Below are 6,132 nucleotides of genomic sequence, written 5' to 3'. Positions count from 1 at the left end.
TAAAACATGGGCAAGGTTCATGAGTCCATAAATAAACCAGCTCCATTTTGCCTTTACCCATATTTGGGTAAACTGGTTGTCTGAAGCCTCTTCAAGTTTTGCTTCTTTCTGAAGTATTTCTGAAGATGTTCAGTTATAGAGAGCATTACTTGTGGTCTCCAATGTGTAACGCCCTGGGGATGGGGCAGAAATACATCTCAAGAGTGAATCTCCTTAAAATCCTATCTCAATTCCTCCAAACCATGTTCCAATCATTTCACTGTCACATCTGCTGGTCAGATTCAAAGAGTCCCAGCTCTAGCTGATGTGTTAATATTCACTTCTAGAGATTATTTTCCCACAACCAAAAGAGAGGAAGGACTCAAACTCTAACCATGCCATCACATCTGTATGGCCAGAATATTGTATTATAGAATTCCTTCCTTCCTTCCTTCCTTCCTTCCTTCCTTCCTTCCTTCCTTCCTTCCTTCCTTCCTTCCTTCCTTCCTTCCTTCCTTCCTTCCTTCCTTCCTTCCTTCCTTCCTTTGCCTGGAGACTAAAACATATGAAGAACAGCTGCAGGATTTGAGTTTAGCTAGTCTAGAGAGAGAAGGACAGGAGGGGGCTGATAGCAGTATTTTGCTATTTGAGGGGCTGTCACAAAGAAGAAGCGGTCAACTTATTTTCCAAAGCATAAGAGGACAGGACAAGAAACAATGGATGGAAACTAATCAAGGAAAGAAGCAACCTGGAATTAAGGAGAAACTTCCAAACTGTGGGAACAGTTAACCAATGGAATAACTTGCCTTCAGATGTTGTGGGTGCTTCATCACTGGAGGTTTTTAAGAAGAATCTGGATAGTCATTTGTCTGAAATTATATAGGATCTCCTGCTTGAGAAGAAGGCTGGACTAGAAGACCTCCAAGGAAGTGGTGACTCTGAGAGCTGTATGGAATGAAATTTCATTTTAATGTATGCCAATTAGTGTATATTCAAAGTGGCAATGAAGTTATTCTAAGTGTAAGTCCATTCCAACTTATTCTGATTCGATTCATCCTGATCCTTCCTTCCTTCCTTCTTTCCGTTGGAAGAAATATCCATCTGGTTCAGTTCTAAGCGGGGAGAAAGACACTGGAAACATGGAGACTGATTGGAAAAGATGGTATAATGGCCAAGCAGAACCACCAAGCACATGTGATTCTGGGTAGCTGACCACATGGGATTGAGAATGAGGGTTATTTACACCCTCTCTGAGCTTTGAATTTGAGCTTCCTGTTCCTGTGCAAGAGCATGTATTCTATTGGCTGGAGGGTGATGCAATGTCCCCAGGTAATTTTACAATGCAGTCAGTTCTGCTGATAGATAATCCTATTATGTCCTGGAGGGTCATGTCTTAATCCCATCACCCTGGAGCTGGAAGCCTTTTGTTTTGTAGATAGGCTGGCCCAGTCCTTCTCAATGGCCACCTGGCAGAAGGGAGCTGAAGCTCTGGGTTTCTGCCTCCCTTAAGACTTTTTATTTCTCTTTTAGGGGAAATATTTTATCCTGCCTTTTTTAATACCGGTATTTCTCAAAATATTTCATTCTTCTAGGAGAGGGGTGGATGCTAACTTTGTACACTTCCTTCCTTTTTTCTTTCTTACTTTCTTTCTCTCTCTCTCTCTCTCTCTCTCTCTCTTTCTTTCTTTCTTTCTTTCTTTCTTTCTTTCTTCCTTCCTTCCTTCTTTCTTCCTTTCTTCCTTTCTTTCTTCCTTCCTTTCTTTCTTTATCTTCACCCTTTTACCAGGGGTGGGATACGACAGGGTTAACTACCGGTTCGGGATTTACGAGGTTTCCTGCCCGCTGTGAGCCACGCACCTGTAAATAGTCATCAGCAGGCTACGTGCAGAGAAACAGCCCTCTTTTCCTGCTTTTTCAACTGCAGCTGTGCCTCGTTCAGCAGCTAAAGTTGAAAAATCAGGAAATAAAGATCAGGTAAGAGCCCAGATGGGTGGGTGGGCAAAAATATCAGCAGACATAGAACCGGTTTTATGTCTGCTGCTCTTCAGAGCTACCGGTCCTACAGAGGTGGACAGAACCGATAGAAACCCACCCCTGCCTTTCACTACCAATAACACACCACAGCGAGAGGCCTTTTTCTCATACACACCAGTGTTATAGGGAGATACCAGATGAGTTTCTTTCTGAAAAATAGATGAAGGAAGTAACACCACCAGAACATTAGCCTAATGCAGAGAGGTGGGATCAAAAGGATGCAGACAGAGAGGGATTCCGAAAGAGATTTCAGACCTCTCACCCTACCTGCTTTCTCGCTACAAAAATGCCTTTTGTTAAACAACGGCATTTCAGATGAATAGAACTGATGCTAAAATCCCAGAATCAATCTTTATCTCCTCTGGCGATGCATTTTCATCCTGATCCTTGTTAAATCAATAGCATTACATGCATGTCACAAGAGAGGGGGAAAGACACAGTGGGAAAGGTTGTGCAATGTTTTTTTTTTAAATGATGTAATCAATAAATAACGTAATCAAAAAAATAATGTATTCATTTGCTCCATGAGAAGCATCAAAAACATAGAACAGAAATGCTGTGTAAACAAACAAGGAATTCTATAAACAGCAGCCTGACATAAATTATCATTTTAAAAAAAAACTTTCCTGTGAGCAGCTTACATTTGCTTATTTAATTTAGTTTACTTTATTGTCATTGCCCCTCGTACAACAAAATTAAATGCCATCTTCAGTGTACATTATGACAATGAAAATAAACACAAACACACATCCTTCCCATTCTATACATAGAATTGAAAACCCCCTGATATTGCATTCATATTGCACTATACAGTAGAATTCAGTTGGGTTACTGCCCTGGGATAGAAGCTGTTTTTCAGCCTATTTGTCCTTGTTTTTATCGTCCTGTACTGTCTGCCAGATGGTAATAGTTCTAAAAAAAGGGTTCCCAGGATGAGATGGATCTTTAAGGATGTTTTGAACTTTGTGTGAACTTAATGATATTAACCCTCTGGAATGCTGTCCTCAGGAGTGGGCTGCTACAGGTTTCAGGGGACCTGTTGCTAACATGATGGCAGGTTCAGTAAATATACAGAAGTATTGAAGAGAAATCAAATGCTATGACAATTTTTGATCGAATTAAAGATTAAGAGAAGTAAAAGGAAGGGATATTTATTTGATCAAGTATCGATTTATTTTATCAAGTGAGTATGTTTGGTTTCTGTTTTGTTTTGCAATGTTTTGCAATGGTCTGGCAAGGATTTTTTTTAACTGATATCAGGATTGAAACGTTTTTTGTTGTTGGGGTTTCTTTGGATTTGCTTCTGGGTATGGGATAAATATCTGTTTAATCTTATAGTCAGTAAATAGATAATATATAGGTGTATCTGCTGTGACGAAGGTTGGAAATCACTTTATATATTCTTCATTTTTATTTATTATTTTTTCTTCTTTTTTCCTTCTTTTCTCTTTCTCTAAACTTTGCTTGTATTTAAAAGTCTTCATAAAAATTAAAAGTTTTAATAAAAAAAAATCTGTTTAAAACAAAGGATTGCAAATCCCAATAATGTTGCAAATGACAAGGATGATGGGGGGGTTATTTCATATTTGTTAAACCTATTCACCTATTTTTCCTTTATTAACATGTACAAAACCACATACACAAACACACACACACACACACACACACAAAACACATCAAGGAATAACATGATGAAGATTTTAATATCAACCAATTTAGCTCAAAACCAGATTTTTATTTCAAAATGAATACCTTCATGCATGCTCTTCCTTAATTTTTTCATTTCATTTCCAAAGTTACATTTAACTTTGAAGAAAGTCAAATAATCATAATGCTTGTAATATTAATATCCAAAATTGTAACTAATATTGAAGGAATATCCATTTCCCCTGCTTACCTATACTCAATACTGTAAGGCACCTAAATATTAAGAATCTTAAGTATATTACATAAATATCATTGTATTTAAATAACATGTTGTATTAAAGATGGAGCAATAGATGGTGTGCTATCTAGATTTAATCATAGGATAAAGAATTGAGCTAGTTCCATATTAATGCTTTAAGGATCGATTTTTGGTTTCTTCAAAAGCCACTGATTTAATCACTATGCTCTATATTATACAGGCTGTATTATATGAGAGCCAGCCTGGTCTAGCATTTAAAACAATCAGGCTAGAAGCCAGGAGACCATGAGTTCTAGTCCCGCCTTAGGCATGATTGGATCAATCACCAGGGGATGGTGAGTTCTAGTCCCTCCTTAGGCATGATTTGGGCCAATCACCAATCACCAGGGGATGGTCCTGCCTTAGGCATGATTTGGGCCAATCACCAGGAGATGGTGACTTCAAGTCCCTCCTTAGGCATGATATGGGCCAATCACCAGGAGATGGTGAGTTCTAGTCCCTCCTTAGGCATGATTTGGGCCAATCACCAGGAGATGGTGACTTCAAGTCCCTCCTTAGGCATGATATGGGCCAATCACCAGGAGATGGTGAGTTCTAGTCCCTCCTTAGGCATGAAACTGATTGTCTGACATTTGGCCAGCCACCTTCACTCGGCCCAACCCACCTCACAGGGTTGTTGTTGTGGAGAAAACAGGGCGGAGAAGGAGTATTACGTATGCTCACAGTTATTTATAAAAATAATAAAGCGGGATAAAAAAAAATAAACATAAATATTTTGAGTACGCTTCATCATATCTTCTACTTGTTATAGTTCAAATAAATAAATACAGAAAAGCTGGGGGGGTTGAATAAAAGGGGGGGTGATGGGGATTATACCCCAAAACTAGGGATGCATGCTAGATTTGGGGAAAATAGGAAAGAGACGTCTATTTTAAAGAGTAACCCAAATCCCTTGCAGCCATTTTCTCTTCATTGACTCGCTGACACCCTAACTGAACCACGGACACTTTCCAGGTGCCTTAAATTCCAAACTCCCATCTTCCCCAGCCGGTCCAACTGGTCACCAGATCCCTTGATCCACCAGACCTTGGAAGACTCTCACCAAGGCTGCCTCATTACTGCCCAACATTTTTACACACCCTCCTCCACAAAACGCAAATAACGCTATATTGCTCGGTGTAATTTTAACCAGATTGCTGTTTGTCAGCCTTGTTTACCAACACGCGTGTGCTCAATCGGTCTGTTTAACATAAATATGATTATGTATGCAAATCAGCACTCGGCTTCCATCTGGCTGGTTCCTGGGAAGCCGTTTTAGAAAGCGGACTCCAGCAGGGGGGGTCAGCAAACCTACCCTGACATCCATTTCCGGGCACTGCTGAGTGAATTTGTAGCTGTATGTGACATGACCATCCATTTTCCGAGGAGGTTATTTATCTAAACAATTATTTTTTTTCTCATGTGGACAAATCAGAACATCCCGTGAAGTATTAGTGTCGCTTTACAAAACCCTAGTAAGGCCACACCTGGAATACGGCAACCAATGTTGGTCAGCATACTACAAAAATGATGTTGAGGCTTTGGAAAAAGTTCAGAGAAGAGCAACTAAGTTGTTATTATTATTATTACCTTTATTATCAGAGTACAACATGTGTACAATGAGATTGGCTGAGCCTCCCTTCGTGCACCTCCCACACACACACACACAACTCACAATGAGGACAGAAGTCCCTAACCCAGACCCAATCTTATTACCCTATGTGACCTAATGGTGATCATAGGCCTAGAGACTGAAACATATGAAGAACGGCTGCAGGATTTGGGGTCTGGCTAGTCTAAAGAAAAGAAGAATTAGAGGGTGACATGATAGCAGAATTCCAGTATTTGAGGGGCTGCCACAAAGAAGAGGGGGTAAAATTATTCTCCAAAGCAACAGAAGGCACGACACAAAACAATGGATGGAAACCAACCAAGGACAGAAGCAACCTGGAATTAAGGAGGAATTTCCTAACAGTGAGGACAATCAACCAGTGGAACAGCTTGCCTCCAGAAATCATGGGCGAATACCACAAAATATGGAATAAATTTTACCAATGGAGGGATATGAAAGGGAGTCCACAAAGTGGAATATAGGATTAGAGGTGAAATTGGGAGGGTGTGAGGGATTATCTACCTGAGAAGTAATGGGAAAGAACTAAATAGTATAAAGTTCA

The sequence above is a fragment of the Notechis scutatus genome, chromosome 10, assembly GCF_049901735.1.
Source record: "Notechis scutatus isolate UNSWTSFEM ecotype Mainland chromosome 10, rNotScu1.2, whole genome shotgun sequence".
Taxonomy (NCBI): Eukaryota; Metazoa; Chordata; class Lepidosauria; order Squamata; family Elapidae; genus Notechis; species Notechis scutatus.
This window is presented reverse-complemented; position numbering follows the sequence as displayed.